Here is a 17,514-nt window from a genome sequence, read left to right as displayed (position 1 = left end):
GCTATGGCGGGGCTTCCACAGAGGCCAGCAGGTGGATGAGGGAAGGGGAGGCAGGAGGAGAGACCCGAGGCGGCCGCCAGTCCGAGTGTCAGGTGAACTGAACTTCAGGTAAGAAGTTATGACCTGCAGTCTATCTGGGTCAGATATAAACCAAGTTTAGGTGGAGTTTATTTTCGTTGTGCTGACTTTTTACCCTCAGTTGCAATAACTCGTACTGCCTTCTAGCCAGTTTGATGGAGTTTTTAGGTGGGTGGGTGCTATGATGTTACTGATAGTGAACTTTATTTTATTCATAAGGTTAGTTAGTAGAGTTGCCAACGGCTCCTTAAAAAAATGGAATGGTCCCTCATTCAGAGAAAATATTACGCGTTTGGTATTGAGCTGAGAAGAGACGCAGTTTGTCCCGAACTTTAGCTAGGATGGAAAAAAGACACAAAGCTGGATTTATTCTGTCTTTATGCTGCACAGCTGCCTCTTCTCTCATTCTCTCCCCTCCCTCTCCTGTTGCTAATTCAATCATGAAACTGATCAATGATCAGCTGATCGGCTTTTCTCTCTTGTTTATTTATCGCCCACTTTGCGCCAGAAAGAGGAAACCAGCGGATGTCGCGCTAAACAACAGCAGCACGTTTAAGCTTGATCAGCTGTTGTTAGAATTTATTTAATATTAATTTCTAGTATCAGCTGATGTTTGCTGGAGCCACAGCTGTAAAGCTGCTGGTCATGATGTCGGTTTGGATATGTGGTGAGAGGGAAACGTGAAGATGAAACCAGGAGATGTCCTTACTGAACCATCAGAGCTGAACAGGTGATGGAGAAACAGGTTTACCTTTTAGGTGACATGAATGAGTTGAAGTTATGAACTGTTTCTGAGAGATAAATAACCCCAGGATCCTTTTCTATGTAGCTGACAGCTGGTAACTGTGCAGGGGCGGGTCTAGCAAAGTGTTTCCAGGGGGCCAGGTAGGGCATTAACAGGGAAAGGGGGGCACAAAGAAATACTTTTCTTTCTTATTCTCATTTAAAATATCTAGCTTTTATTAAATAATTATCTAAATCTTACAACCAAAGTTTTTATCTGATGTAAAATGTATAGAAATCATACATATACCAACAAGACTGTACATCACTGTCACAACAGCATTTGTTTTCATTCAAAGTCTTTATGGCTTTAACACCTGGTGGGTCGGTCTGTAGTCAAAATGCCCGATTTTCTGTCCCAGTCCAGCCCTGCAGGTTAATACTGGCAGTGTCACCATGCCAGCTGACTGTATTTCATCATAAGCCAGTGTTGCTCTTGATCAATATTACCAAAGTTTACCATAAGGCAGCAGAGAAAGTATTTACTTGCTTTCAGGTTTTATTCAAATGTTAGTCTTTTCAGTTGTTTCCCCACTTTTTTCCTGTTTCAAAATCAAACACCAGTTTGTGAGAAGATTATCTTCTTTTTTTAACAGGCAGATAAAGTTTTACATTGGAACTGGCTAATTTGTCAATTGTTTGTTACAAATGTTCGTATTTTAATATTCAAAAATGTTTTTGCCCAAAACATATGTGCACTACATGTCAGTAAAAATACTATGCAAATATTGCTGTCCTTGAATGCTGAGTAAACACTGACAAAGCACTGATTGTATCTCTTGTACTTTATCAACACAGAATCTAAAAACTTTGCACCGTAGTGGTTAAAATCTCATTCTAATAAGAGTTAAAAGTGCATTCGGTTATTAGGTTTATAGGATTATTGAATTATGGTTAACGGTTGGTAGAATCTGCCAATTACATCTGCCACCCTTCTCCAAATCTGTGCCCCTACCTGGTCCCCCCAACAAAAATTTTCTAGACACGCCACTGGGACACACACACATGCACTCATACACACATCCACTGTATCACACGCTGTGTCAGGATTGAGGTCTTATGGTAAAAATGGACAGAAATAACCACTTGGAGGGCCTGCTTTGAATTATGTGCATGTAACCAGCAACCTTTAAAAAAAAAAAAAAAAAAAAAAAAGAATTAAAACACTTCATCATTTACTCTCAGAGGACACATAAGACCTGAGCAGTAATGGGTTGGACACCTTTTTGTCTTCAGAACTGCCTTAATTTCTTGAGGCAAAGATTTAATAAGGTGCTGGAAACATTAAACACATTATTCCTGCAGTGATGTTAAAAAGATTACATTTTGAAATCATGAAATGCCACAGATGTAGAAGGCACGATGGATCCATGCTTTCATGTTGTTCCTGCCAGATTCCCACCATGCAGTCCGAATGTTACAGTCATAATCATCTGTTGTGTAATTTCGCTGAGCAATTGTGAATTGAAGCCTCAGTTTCTTGTTCTTAGCTGCAGAAGTGCAATCATGATCCTCTGCTGCTGCAGCTCCCCTGCTTCATGGTTCGAAATGATGTTGTAACGTTTGATTATGTGAGTTACTGTTTCCTTTCTATCAGCCTGAAGCTTGAAGCGGTCTGTCCATTCTCCTAATACCGCTGACATCATCAAGGTACTTTCACCCAGAGAACTTCCACTCACTGGATATTTTCTCCTTTTTTGCACCTTTCTACAGATGCTTGTGTGAGTAAATCCCAGTAGTTCAGCAGTTTCTGAAATAGTCAGACCATCCCATCTAGCACCAACACCCATTCCATGTTCAAAGTCCCTTAAATCACCTTTGTTGCGCCTTTTTATGCTCAGTTTGAGCTTTATCACGATCATGTCTATATGCCTAAATGCAGTGAGTTGCTGCCGTCTGATTGGCTGATTAGATATTTGAATTAACAAACAGTTGAGCAGGCGCTGAGCGTAAATTTGCACAGTACCACTGAATCATAGCAAAACCTCTGGAGAGATAGCATGTAACATAATTGCTTACAGTAAATCAGCCCATTAAGTAAAGAGCATCATAGTGTCACGGGCGAGAATGCGGTGGACTCAAGAGCAGACTCAATTTGCTTCGAACTGTGTATAATTTATTGAAAAGAACAAAACGTGAACAGAACTGGGTTTAACAGAAACCATACGCAGAAACTAAGGGAAATCCGTGGGCGGAGAGACCGGCGTAGAGCACGGGGAGAACTCTAACGGGAACTTCTGTAAACACAGGAGAGAGATGTTACTGAATGGAAAAAAACGAGTAAGGGACAGAGGTACGGAGTGCCAGTGGATAGTCTTGGGCTTACTTGGAGACCCTAGTTATTAGGCGGGAAAAGGGCTGCCGTGGGAGTATTCCAGAGAGGGTCAAGAGTGTGGAGAGTCCGGTCCAGATTCCAAGGAGGTGGAGAATACGGACTGAAGGGCAGGCTGAGGAGGAGTGGAGTATATAATCCTCGGGTTCAGAGCAGACGGAAGAACAGAATGGAGACCAAACCAGCACTACTGATGAGTGCGACGGGTGGTGAATCTGAAGAATACAGGAAACAAAAACACATTAACCCATGGTCCAGATATACAGAGTCAGAGCTCAGAGGAGGGCGAGTTTACCACAGATGGTAGCAGGACGAACTGGCGAGGAGTGGCAGGCCGTGCCGGCTTAAAAACCCTCTAGGTGGAGCCCCGGAGATTGACAACAGGTGATGAGCTGGCCAACTCCACCCCCAGGGACGAATGAGAGGAACCTGGACCACGCCCGACCAGACACTCCCACAGCATATGACACATAGGGGATCAGACTTCTATTATTTCCCCATTTTTTGTACCTTATTATCATTGAACAAACTGCAAAACAACACATATTCATAATTCCCCTTTCCACCTTGTGTTTTATAGCAGTAACTATGAATTAAATATATATTTGTAAGATTGCACACAACATGTATTATTTAACATAACATCATATTTTAGATGTGATTTCTACCTGCAGTTTCAGGTACATGTCATACAAGGATGTTTCTGGTTGTTTTTCTCACAGCAGTAACTATGAATTATATATTTGTAAGTTTGCACACAACATAATATATATGTTATATATAACATTAGACTATAATTTAGATGTGATTTCTAATACTGTTTTAGCCAATCTCAATATAACACAAAACCTTTTTCACAGAGTGGAAAGGTTGTCAATCACTTTAATGTGTAGAAACATGGTAACTAGAGATAATTCACATCACTTTAATATACTATAAAGTGGTTTAACTTCTCACTGAACTGAATATATGACTACAGCAACACAACAGACCGTGCACTGGTAAACGCAGCTTATACCATGTTCGACCTCATAGTACTTTCCCTGAATATAAACAATGTATGAGTCACACTTAGCACTAAAACCACCGCAGTGTTTGCATTTAACGTTTCATCTTCTCAGTTGAAAGGCAAACAAAAATTGCTTCGCAGAGCTCCTTTCTGGCCAATGAACATCAAAGGATATTTTCTTACAAGTAATGGGGAGCCTGCTTGAAATTTTCATGATCAGGCTGATCCCGTCGTGCATACCAGGAAAATGCATGCGTAAATTGCATAGTTGTGCCTTCCTTTGACATCCACCCTTCATTCATCAAACGTCTCTTCAAAACGTGGCCTTTGTTTCTTGTCGTAATGTGCAAGTGAGCTCCATTTACTGAACGAGACAGCACAAATGAAAACACCACCCTGCAGTATACCTCTTGGTAATATATGCTAATCTAAGGCACCATTTTCTTTCTTAAATCTGATTTCGAAGGATTTTTACAAGGAAAGCAAAGCCACCAAATTACCCCTGTGGGAAAATATTCATTGCTCACTTTGCAGTTGAAAAACAGGAAATAGCTATTTCTGGAGCTCATTACTCTCCATTAACTTATTATGGGAATTGACCATATCACCATTACAGAGCAGGCCTTACCAGGTTGTCTTCTTTATTTTGGTGCCAAGGCGCACAGTCTGGTGGTTCCTGCTTTACTTAACTTGGATACTGCGCAGTGGAAATCGATGATGAAGGCGACACACGCCAGTGTGCCGACAGAGCCTCATCTGGGGACGGCCTCTCTTCACTTCATGCAACAATAAGTCCAACAAGGAAACACTTTAAAAAGAGAGAAAATTAGAGCTTAGACCTTAATAGAAACAAGCATAAACATAACATGCAGAGACATGCAAATGCACACTCGTAGCATTTGGGGAAGATGAGAAACAGCTTGAGAATAACAAGAAGTGAATTTTGAGCTTCATTTCTGACCGGGTGAATCTGTGCATGTATGTGTGCGTGACGGTCAGGTTTTCTTCGCTGACTACTCTTACTGACACACTCTTTACACAAGTTTGTTTAGTACACTGTCGGTAGTCATTTTACACTTGAAAAGCCCACTCGGGGCTCAGGTGTGCTCGTCCTGGCAATAAATAAGGGACAGCAAAAACAGTGTAAATGTTGACTGCGGCCTCTGTTACAGTGTGAAGCACATCTCAGCTTTGGATGAAGGGAATCAAAGTGAAAATGAAGTCATGAATATTTAGCCTCAGGTGCTATGTGTGCGTGTGTGTGCGTGTGTGTGCGTGTGTGTGTGTGTGTGTGTGTGTGTGTGTGTGTGCATTTCAGTGACAAAGCAGTTAGTATGTCAAAGCTTGCATGCGTGAAGCAGAGATGATAATTACAGTGCAGATTTACCTGTCACTACAGTTGTAAACATACTGTAGAGATGTCACAGTCAGGACGACTTATTTTTAGATTGCGGTGACTCCAATTTGTGAGGCTTCAAAGATCAAAGTAGCAGTTTACACTCACTGCAAAGGTCCTGTCTCCATTCATCAGCTGCACAAAAACAAAATACACCTTTCATTCAGAGTGCCATATTATGTAAGTAATAGCACTGTCAGTGAGTGTGGGAGTAGGTCAGCCTCCGGGGAAGCTGAAACAACCAAGGACTCGTTTGGTTTTAGAGGAAACACAAAAGGCTGAAATCCAATTCGAATGGTTGAAGAAATGTCCCTGCACTTCTGTCAATGACAGAATGTGATTACAGTGCTGCGATGTAGGTAGGCAGAAGGCAAGGGCAATTATTACAAATTATTGTGGTGTGTTACAAATTATTATTGCTGGGAGAGGGGAACGCTCCACCAGCCTCTGTTTGTTTTCTGTTCTTCTCTTGGTACAGTGGGGGAAATAATGATTTGATCTTTATACTGTTGTGTGGTTTGCTCACTTAGAAAGAAATGAACTGTTATTTTTATGGTATCTTAATTTTAATGGAAAGGGACAGAATGTCCACCAGAAAAAAACACTTTACACAAAAGTTATAAACTGCTTCACATTTCAAGTATTTGATCCCAAGCAACCCGGCTAGAATTCTGCCTCCCACAGACTGACTGTGTGACCAACTCATTATATGTGTGAAGCACATGTATCCACAGAATCAGTTTCTTCAATTTCAGTGTCTCCTCCACTATGGGCAAAACCACAGAGCTGTCAAAGAACATCAGGGACAAGAATGTAAACCTGAACAAGGGGGAATGGGCTCCAGGTCACCAGCAGGAAGGTTAGTATTGGTGACGACTGCTGGTACGATAATTCTGAAATGGAAGAAATATAAAATGACCATCAATGGCCCTCGGTCTGGAGCTCCATGCAAAATGTTGTAAAAAAGCTGGTGGATCATGTTCATAGCTAGCTACTGTCCAGACCTCAAACGTTTGTGCAGTGAGCTGAATCTTCAAGAAACCTACAGGATTTAGAAAGTTTCCATAAAGAGGAGAAGGCTAGGATCCCTCTTGAGATGTGTGCAAACCCAACAAGGGTTTGGCTTGAACATCAAATACTTGTGTCAATCAATGACATGCAAATCAATCCAAACCAGAGCCTGAATGCCCACTAACAAAGATTCAAAATGCTGCTTAATGAGTGAATTACTTCCTGTGTGAATACAGATTTAATATTCCATTAAGTAACAAGGAATATACATTTTAAAGGGATTTGTTTGTTTGTGGTATGATATGAGCGTGTACTTGTGTTATTTTTGTGGTTAAGTGGAGCGATGTTGACAGGTTTCTTTGATTAACTTTAGTAGCATTTCACTAATCACAGCAGTCGACTGACTGAACGTGGACATGCTGATGTGTAACACTGAAACTGTTTTTGTTTCTCCTAAGGCATCTCAGGCTTTTAATCATGAGATTCATAAATGAATGGTTCAGTTCAGCAGCGTACTCAGACCCCAACACCTTAAGTGAGTCTGACACTACAATCCAATCTAATTTTAGAGTCTCTCTGCCAATCCAAAGCTGCAACAGATTCTCTCATTTTGTAAATGACAGGCCTGTGTCATTAAGAGAGAAAACCCCCCACACACACGCATAGACACACGCAAGGCTGTGCCAGACATACATTAGCATCCTACATTTAGCAGCCTAATCTGTCTGTTTGTTTGGCTGAATTACATTTGGCAGAACAATGACCACCTGCATGTCGATTTCTTGTCGTGCCTAATTAACACTGTTTTTTTTTGTTTGTTTGTTTTGCCAATAATTTGGATGATGGAAGCCAGAACTGGATTTTATGTGACTTTTTATATTTATTTGTTGACAAAGTATTAAGTTGTGTTTCCCAGTTTGTTCTTGCCTCCTGAGACCTCTGCACCATCCTGTCAGGATTATCGCCCAGCTGAGTCACTCGAGGTTTGATGAAGTTCCCTTTAAATCTGATGCCTCGTCTCTCTCAGTATCTGTGCTTCTGTTTCAGAGTTGCTTTTTCCAGAGCAGCAAATCAATATCACAACAACATTTGCCCTTGTGTGAGAGTGAATGTGGAGATTTTTTGTTTTCTTAGCACACATAAACAACTTAAATAAAAGAAAGCAATACAGCCAATGTATGATTGACAGTAGTCCATATCTACTAACCCTGGGCAACTGAGTGTGCACTGCTGCTGAGCCTTGAATAACAAAGCCCAGCACTGAAATGTGTGTGTTTAGAATAGAAGAAGAGAATAAAAATGTCCTTTATTGGTCCTCATTGGGGAAGTTCAAGTGTTCCAGAAGCAAAGGGACAGGCAGACGGAGCATGCATATTCACAGAAAAGTAAAGAATACAAAATTAGAAAAATATATATTTTCAGGGTTATGAAAAAAAGAAGGTCGGAACTTCATGAGTGAACAGGAAGTGGTTTGGAGACATGGAAGTGAGAAAAGATGGCAGAGCTGAAGACGTTAAAGACTTAATAGGGAGTAGGGCTGCCACAAACGATTATTTCGATAGTCGACTAGTCACCGATTATTTTTGCGATTAGTCGACTAATCAGATCATGCATCCACTGGACGTAAAACGTACAGCCTATTCCACCAGCAGCAGTTAAAACTAACCAGCTGCCGCCATTGTTGACAACTGTTCTGGGCCGCGCTATGAATTATGGGACACAGCTTCTTCTTCGGGGTTTAACGGCAGCTGGCATCCTTGTACATGCAGTGCTGCCATCTTCTGTTTCAGTCCGTTATTACACTCTTAAATCCTACTACTTATTCCTGCGTCTTTTGTGATCTTACAAAGCTTCAAACGATGCGTCGACTATTAAATTAGTCGTCGACGATTTTGATAGTCGACGTAATCGTGACTGGTCGACTAATCGTGGCAGCCCTAATAGGGAGTGATGAAGATGGATAGGATTAGATATGATTACATCAGAGGGACAACTCAGGCTGAGAGGTTTGGAGACGAGGTCAGAGAGGCAAGGCTGAGATGGTTTGGACATATGCAGACGAAGGAGAGTGGATATGTTGGATAAAGGATGTTAAAGATGGAGCTGCCAGGCAGGAGGAGACAAGGAAGACCGCAGAGAAGGTTCATGGTGGACGTTTATAACAAAGGAGGTCATATGGCAGGTTGGTGTGACTGAGGACGAGTAGGTGACTAGGAAGAGGGTGAGATGGAGGCAGATGATCCACTGAGGTGCTCTAAAAAGATCAGCTGAAAGAAGAAGAAGAACCTGCTGCAGTTCTACAAAATGAAAAGGAGGTGAATTACCATGAAACTTCATAAAATGGTTTTTGTTTTTTTGTTTTTTTATGCTATATTGCTGAAATCTTTCCTGTTTACTTCACTTGAGTGCACTGAAGAAAACTGGAGGGGTCTATTTTTCTCATACTTGGTTTGTTGGTCATGATTATTAAAGCTATTTAATGATGGCTCATTGAAATGTTGTGTCTTGCTACCTTTGTTTGAATTCTAACAAAAATGCAAGCTGTTGCCTTCTTCCTGCTCTGTGTTGTTGTCCTGTGATCACATGACACAGCTGTGCTGAGCAGACACATGTTGAGGTATTTTATGGTTATAAATGAAAATGATGCGTATAGGAATGGAATCCACCGTGGCAACACCACCAGTTTTTAAAAAAAAAGATGAAAAATAGGCCTTTTTTTCTCCTCAGTATGAGTAGCAAAAGAAACAAAGTGATGAGGGAAGGAAGTCCCTGAGAGACTCGGCTCCTTGGCACATAGACAGAGCAATGAATATGCAGGCAGCTCATGTAGTGGGGAAACCAATGTTTCAGTCATGACTCATGACAAATTGCAGCATTTCTTAATGTTAATTTCAAATTTTATTGGTCTTCATAGTTGTTACTGATTACCTATAGACTGTAGATACCCCAACAATGTTTTCAGTTATTGTATTGCACCTTAAATAAACATACCTCAAACATGAACTATGAAAGTGTCTGAATATGTCTTAAATTCCAGGTCCCAGATCCAGGTCCCAGAAGGGGGAAAAGACTGAGCCAACATCACTATCAAACTAGACCTTCACTCCACATTATACAACACATATGTATTTAATTTAACCCCGTAAGACCCAACCCATCAAAAAATAGCCAGAAAATTCAGATTTTTTGGTAATGAGATGTTTATTAACCCTAATAACAAAATCAAAAAAATATCATGTTGTGTTCGATATGTTTTTATTATATGTTTAATATATATATTTTTGTATCGCATTTGATACATTTGATACAACTTGTTGTTAACAACAATGTTATTTTTAGACAAAAAAAGAGTTCTGTCCATAACATTTTGAAATTATGGCAAGTATTGACCATGTTGATGAGATAGAGGTCTCAGAAACTCATGTATCAAATATGATAAAATGGCCATTATAGGGTTAAACTAAAGCTGGACACTTAATAAGTTTCATCATTTGTTAAAGTCATGGTTCTATCTTGCGAACCAAAGCCTTCTTTTTTTATGAAATCATTTTCCTTATGAATTTAATTTTTGGTGCAAACATTTATTCAGTCATTTTACACTCCACTGATTAAAACGGGCACCTTTTCTGAACAGTTTTTGATAGCAGAGGGGCATGCTTCGAAATTTATTACTTATATTTCACGACCTTTCTCTCTCTCTGCTCTTATTTTTGCAGAATATCTGAAGATGTTGATGTCCACTAGGCACCTTTTTTTCTGGGAGTGTGTCTTAAAGGGCAGTTTGTTGTCTCAGTGGCATTTTAAATTATGTTCAGCAAACCAGAGCAAAAAAGTGGTGCTCAAAACAGGAAGGAGTGAAGAGCGCAGAGTAGCTATCCGGTCGTTAAGTGATGACGTGACGAATCCTACTTCCGCGCCTAAAGTAGTCTGCGTTTAATATGGCTTTTGTGTTGTTAACATGTTTAATGTTTTGTATTTTCTTCTATTTAAACAGTCTACTAAAACAGTCAGTGATCACTGTTGACCTCCCTCGGCTTTTATTACCGCTAATCATTTATTTAAGCTCAGTTTTTAAAACTTTAGGATGTAACTACAGCCCAGCCCATGCAGCAGTATATGAATGACTAACCTCGTATTGTGGATGGATTATCTCAGTTGTTCTCCTGGCTGAAGTTTGGTCCTTTTACAGCATCCTGCCATGCGATTACATTTGTTCCTGACCACCGAGAACACTCACGTTAACTTTTATCGAGTGGAAAAAAAGTTAGCTTGTTTATATTATGTTAACATAGCTGTGTCGCTAGCGGTCACGTAGCACATCATTATATACCAGCTAGCCAAACTTCAGTAACCCTACAAACGTCACTGCTGTTTAGTTTTCTGTCTTCATTTATGTTGGAAGTGATAACAGAGCTGTACGTTTTAATTTGTTTCCAAAACCCCACAGTCAGGACATGCTATATTGTATTTAGATAGAAGCTAGCGAGCTAACTTCCTGCTAACTTCTAACTCCGTTAATCAGAATCAGAAAGGGTTTTATTGCCAAATGTTGAGCGGGTTTACAACATTAGGAAATTGCTGCGGTGCTTCAGTGCAAACATACTGTTATAAATACTGTTATAAATTAAGCTTAAATGTCATAAATTCCGTTTTCATGGATGCCTGGATGTTAAACTCAATTGTTACACCTGGTAGAGCAGAACGCTGATCATTTTATTAAAGATGAAAGACTTTTCAACTCTCAGTAATGCCATAGTGATCGTTTGATATATAGACCTGCAGCGGAGTTTAGGCCCAGACACGGCTAGTGACGTCAGACTTAACGACCGGATAACACCTGGACTTAGGATTTGAGCAGTACTGTCAATAACTTTGCTTGCTGCAAGGGCTGAAAGATAGAGAGAGTAGTTTCTGGTTTTGTTAAGCACTGAAACATTGTCACTACTTATCTTCATGTTACTCTGGCAAGGCTAAATCTGTATCTGCCTCAGTGGAAGACGATGTGAGGTCATAAAATAAGTTTAAATAAATGTTTCTCAAAAGATCAAAAGATGTGAGAGAAAGAGAAAGCGAGGCCCTGTGTTTGTTGTGGTACAACATGGGGGTAGGGGTCCAAAAAAGTACCAGCCCCGGGGCCCATCACAGAGTTGTTACACCTGTGTTATTACGGCTGAACGTCTAGTAGCGTCCTTTGAGTCTTGCCAGAACATTCTGTTTATTTCTTGTGAGCTTAATGTGTCACAAGGAACAAACAGGTCAAGAGGACAGCTTAATCCATCCTTGACTTTGAACAGCTTGACTCATGCGTAGCTGTAACACTGAACTCTGCGTCAGCCATGTGATGCGGGCTGTTCTGGAGCTATTCTGACCTAGTAGTCAACAAAATGAATTTCACTTTGATCTGGTGACAAATTAAAGCGACTTCTACACCTCCTTTATTAGGCTGAGTGTCACACAAGAACACACTGAGTAATCCTTAAAATTTAAGTGTATACAATTTAGAGTTTCAGAGCTCTAATGTGCAGCTGTAATGTTAGGAATACACATCAGCACCGCGAGTGCGCGAGTAATATTGTATTAACTTGAGTTATTATAGTTCTTGGCATGCTATGTGCACTTCTGATGAGGAAGTAATAATAGTTTTCTGGTTTTCTACAGCATTTTGCTGTTATATCTTTAAAGTTCTTTATGGTGATTTAATAGTCTAGTGGTTTACACATTTAACAAACGTGCAGTCCTGTTGTCAGATCTGCATTCTGTGTATATATAGTTCTTTGTTTCCTCCAATCTGCCTTATATTTATGCTTCATGTGTTGTCGGATGCCTTGTATTTCTTTTACTCCAGTTTCTGGATTTTTACTTTTATTTCTTACACGGTCCCAGCAGTATCCTTGCTCTCCCTCCTACTTTCTTGATGCTCCCGGGTGGGCGAGTCCATGTTTCCCTGAGTTTGCCCGAGGGCAGCTCTCTCAAAAAGCCCCTGGCTGAGTCTCCTGCCTTATATTTAAGAACCAGCTCATCCACTCTTTCTTTGACAGGCTGTAGAGATACTCAGTAGTGACGTGAAGCTTAAGTTAGGAAATATTGTTTTCTTCTGAATGTGCATTTACTCATCTTGTTGTGTCCTCTCCTTATTTTCCCTCTGTGTGCTCTTGAACTTCTTCGGCTTGTTTGGCTCGTTCACAGACTTTAGATTTTGAGTTTGTTTTTTGGGTGAAACCTGTGAATGATGACAATTTCACACTTGGACTTTGCAAAGCTTGCTTTTTATTAAAATAATTCAGTCTACTGTGTCCTGAATTGCTCTTTCATCACAGTCTTGAAACTGCATCTGTGCAAGCCAATTTGCAACCCATTCCCCACCCCTGTCTCTAACTCTAAGTCTGCTGCCACTGAGGCCTTCTCTGTTCTGTACAGGGGTCTTACTGCTGCCATTCCTGCTTTGTATATACCAGAACAGATGGAAACAATAATCTTCCTCCAAATAAAAAGGATTGCAGAGCACATCTGTGCAGGAAATTCTTCAGCCTGCAACCCTGTAGTCGGACAGATGGACAGATGCGTGCAACCTTATAAAATGTTTTTTTAAGAATTAACTGAAGCAACAGTTTTATTGCTCTAGCAAAGTTTAATTTTCCCCTAATGGCTGTAAAGGTTTATCGATAATTTAGCAGTTGGATGTAGTCTTTGTAAACAAGCTCATCAATGAAAAAAGAGGGAAATTTGGGGCTATGCAATTTGTAAGCTGTTTTTAACAAGAGCCTCGCCATTATGCTTATTATTTCACAGCAGTTGGAGTTTACTATTCCTGTGTCTTTCGTGTGCAGCACATCCCTCCGGCTATGTTGTGTTAAATGGCCCTTCTCTTACTGCCAAAAAAGGGAATATGAGGATGGTGATGAAGGAGGAAAAATAAAGAGAAGCGGGCTATTGTTAGCATGACTTCTAACACTGGTACAGCAATGACGCAAGCAGAAAGGAAGTAACAAGAACAGAAGGTGAGGAAGAGAGGTAGGAAGAGGCAGAAAAAAGTCAAAGAGAAAACATAAACAAGCGAGCGGAGATGGAGAAGAGATCTGAGAGGACCGAACAGGGCAGACAACTGAAAAAAAATAAAAATGAAGCAATGATGAGCTGAAGTGCCTCATTGTGAGTCCTCGGGATGTCTGAAAATGTCGATTCAAACTGAGTGCGTAAGTGCCCATCACATCCTCGTCAGCTTTAGGAATCAGATGACGATTCGCAAGGGAGAGACCTGCCATGAAACTGAGGACCCCGCAATTCTATCTGGGATTTTACATACAAGTATTTTGGCTGTTAAGTATGCGCCTATTTTACGGACACTATGAGAAATATAGCACCATAACAGTTTGGAGGGAAGTGCACAGCATGTTTACTGAAATTGTGTGATGGAGCAAATGGTTGAAAATTAGTGTGTAATTGGTATTTAAGAGAGTACTTTAGGACTGGTGATGGCAAAATATGTTTCCTGATTTATGGAAATCGCTCTCAAACTTTATAAACTTCTGGAGCAGCTTCAGGGCTCCTGGCCATGTATTTTTCACATGTTTCCGGTCTCTGAAAAGCTGTTTGAGGAAAAAAAGAGAATTAATCCAAAATAAATTCTTGTATTTGCTGTTTTGACGATAGACACACTATGCCCTTTCATGTCTACATAATTTCCTTAGGGATTAATAAAGTATTCTGATTCTGATTATTTGATGCCCGTAAAAGCCATGGCCTGTGACTTGCATCAGTTTGAATCCAAATGTATTTACATAGTACCATTTCACAACAGTTGTCTCAATGCATTTTATATTGTAAGGCTAAAGGCCCTAAATTATTAGAGTGAATGAGATGATCCCTTATGAACAATCACTTGGCAACAGTGGGAAGGACGAGCCCCCCCTTAAACACTTAAACAGGAAGAGACTTCCAATGGAGTCAGCTCAGGGAGGGATAGCCTTCTAATGTGACTGGATGAGTAGAGAGGAGGAGATAGAAGAGAAAAGAATTAGAGCACAGATGTAAATGGCATGAAATATCAGCCAGTAAATGTTTCAGGAGTGAAAACAGGAGAATAGAGAAGAACAGCCAGTGCATCATGGGAAGTTCTCCCTCAGATCCAGGTCACTTGGTCCAGAAATAATTATAAACTTCAAGGAAAAGGAAAAGGAAAGTTTGAAGCCTGATCTTAAATATAGAGAGGATTTCTGTCTCCTGAACCCAAACTGGCAGCTGGTTTCACAGATGAGGGGCCTGATCAGATGTGCTGCTTGCCAACAGGCAAGACAGGAAACTGCTTGAGCCCCCAAAGGCTGACAAACTTTAAATTACAGTCGTGGCAATATCCAAAGTTTGCATTGGTTTTAGGGAGGGTCCTGAGCTTCCTATGATGGGCTCAGTCACTCATTTCTATTTCAAGTGGTGTGCAAAACTCTGTTTAAACCTACCTAACAACAACAGCGAGAGTCCTTCAGCGAAAATGAACGGGAGGTATTCGGTTTTTTGTACTACTTTTGGAAAAGGACCACAAGTAAACCTTCATGAAGCTCTATACTGGGATAACATGGTACTATAAGGAAATTGTTACATTAGATTTACATTACCGAGCAACATATCCTGAAATGCACTGTCACATAATTACAGGTTAAACACCTAAGGCTACAGTCTCACACATGACCACAAATCCCATGAGGACACAGAGAGTCTTTGTTCTAGTGTTTAAGAGACTTCAGAGTGATTCTACTGCAGAAACAGGTGCAGGTAATGACTGCTCCTCCTCAGTTAGCTGCTGAAGATCAGGCTCTGGCTCCTGGGTGGTGTTTAGAGTCAGTCTGGTCTTCCTGGTCCTGCATTTTACACTTTACTATCACGCTCTTGGTCCTTTTGTGCAACAGAAACCTCAGTTAATAACTCATGAGGTGTATAACTTGTTAAAGATGCACTGGAGTTTTTCACCACTCATAGTATTATGGAGCAATGTGGCTGAGTGTCACCGTACCTTGTTTGTGTTTCAGTTTATAGTTGCAGAAGTTAAAGTTGGAACTTAACAGATGGAGTTAGCAGACAGCAACAAAGCTACTTTAACATAAACATTCACCAAAGTGGTTTAAGGGTAAAAATAATTGTATAAAGAACTTTTTGGGTGCGATTGACAAGTAAAATTAGGGGTATTCATCTTGTTCTGCTATCAGTCATCAGTTGTGCAGCGGAGTGCATTTACATTTATGATGAGACTGTCCCTGAATGGCTCCTTCCATCAACATCTTTGTCATTCATTTGATAAAAGAACAAGTCCTTCTGATAGTTTGAAATGCATTAAGAATTAATCAAGCCTGAGGGGACGAGAGAACACTGAAGAGGGATCCTGGAACTTTTATCTGTGTATTTAACCCCCTCGCCCACCCACACACTTAACCACACACACACTTATTATGTCCCTGTTAGCTGAAGATAGTTTAAACAATCCTCAAACTAAAGTTGTTCTGAGAAGAAGTGCTGCAGTTCTGTGAAATATGTGCACCCATGTGTCTTACAGGTGACCATGCACAAACTCTTTCGCTTCCTTTTTTTCTTTTAAATGAAAGACTAAACGCACGTAGTTTACTATACATGCCCTCCATTAACAGAGAGAGAGAGTGAGAGAGGTAGATGAAAGCAAAGAGAGAGGGGGAGATGAAAGACGCTGTCACAGCATAATGGCATTAAGATTTTCTAAGGTACACGCAACCTAAGCCGAAGACATAAATAGGACGGTTTCAATGCAGTCTGATGCCTTGAGTGTTCTACCACTTCGCCTTCGCTGTGAGGACAAGAGTGTGATTAGCAGCTTGATGTCAAAGGAGTTCATGCTATTCACCACCTCTGTCTTACACACAACTGGAAGCAGCCTTGGGGTAGATTTGATTTTGCTGTGTGCTTCTGTGCGCATGTTTCTGTTTCATGAACTTTTAAAGCTTTTTTGGAGTTCGTTTCTTTATTCAACAAGGTACCCACTGCTTAAACACGAAGTTAGGGTATAAAACTAATGATTCGTGTTACAATAACAAGAATCATTTTCTCAAGTGACAGCTCTCCACAATTGCAAACACATTTTTTGGTCTGTTTTTAAGAGAGAAATAGAAATGATCTGTAAATATGCAGTTAGTTTTGGTTTAATTCATCTACATTTTAAAATACCTGCCACGACTCAATTTTTTTAATTGAGTTTTTTTCCCACCTCGTTTAAAAAACGGTAAAAATGCTGACTGTAGGCCTGTTCGGTGCTAAAGCAAAACTGATCTACTCAGGGCTATCTGTGCAGACTTCCTGAATTAACCCACAATAATCCTCATGCTTAGAAAGAAAGTAAATTATTAGTTTTGTGAATCAGATGAACTTACCCTTTAACATTGTGGAATTTTGGAATATCAGATGAAGTCTAAGGAGCTTGAAAAGAAAAGCATCTGGACTTCTTTAAGTTTCCTTGAAGACGTTTCACCTCTCGTCTGAGAAGCTTCTTCAGTTCTAAGAGCAATTGGTGGAGACTCCGAGATTTTAAGCCCTGTGGGAGTGACCTCAAGAGGGTCATGGACCCTCTATTGATCCTCTACCTAATCACACAAGACAAAGTGTGAAAACACGTGCGGGTCACAATGAGCCAAGGTTTCGGGAAGAAGCTGAAGAATCTTCTCGGATGAGAGGTGAAACATCTTTAAAGAAACTTAAAGAAATCCAGACGCTTTTCTTTCCAAGCTCTTTAGACTATAATGACCTGGATGACTGAAAACCTTCACAGAAATATCAAATGAACCTGAAGAGTTACAAGAGGTTTAAATCTGTCACTCTGTTTTGAGGTTTTCATTTTCTGCTCTATGCACAGCGTATCTCATGTTCCCTGGAAATCTTCAGCGTAGCTTCATG

The 17,514-nt window shown here is 40.4% G+C and overlaps 2 long non-coding RNA genes across 2 annotated transcripts; both read right to left on the bottom strand.

Annotated features, from left to right (window-relative positions):
• Positions 1-2,960: 2,960 nt before the first annotated feature.
• LOC113024501 (uncharacterized) lies at positions 2,961-3,746 on the bottom strand. Its single transcript, XR_003272667.1, has 2 exons — positions 3,489-3,746; positions 2,961-3,408 (listed from the first exon to the last, which is right to left on the bottom strand). It is a non-coding gene; the product is annotated as an uncharacterized LOC113024501 (long non-coding RNA).
• Positions 3,747-4,024: 278 nt separating this feature from the next.
• On the bottom strand, positions 4,025-17,058 carry LOC113024502 (uncharacterized). Its single transcript, XR_003272668.1, has 3 exons — positions 16,995-17,058; positions 5,590-5,733; positions 4,025-5,010 (listed from the first exon to the last, which is right to left on the bottom strand). It is a non-coding gene; the product is annotated as an uncharacterized LOC113024502 (long non-coding RNA).
• Between the last annotated feature and the right edge of the window lie 456 nt (positions 17,059-17,514).

Source organism: Astatotilapia calliptera, chromosome 6 (genome assembly GCF_900246225.1).
Source record: "Astatotilapia calliptera chromosome 6, fAstCal1.2, whole genome shotgun sequence".
Classification (NCBI taxonomy): Eukaryota; Metazoa; Chordata; class Actinopteri; order Cichliformes; family Cichlidae; genus Astatotilapia; species Astatotilapia calliptera.
The sequence above is the reverse complement of the archived record's forward strand: the minus strand, read 5'-3'. Positions and strand labels throughout refer to the sequence as shown.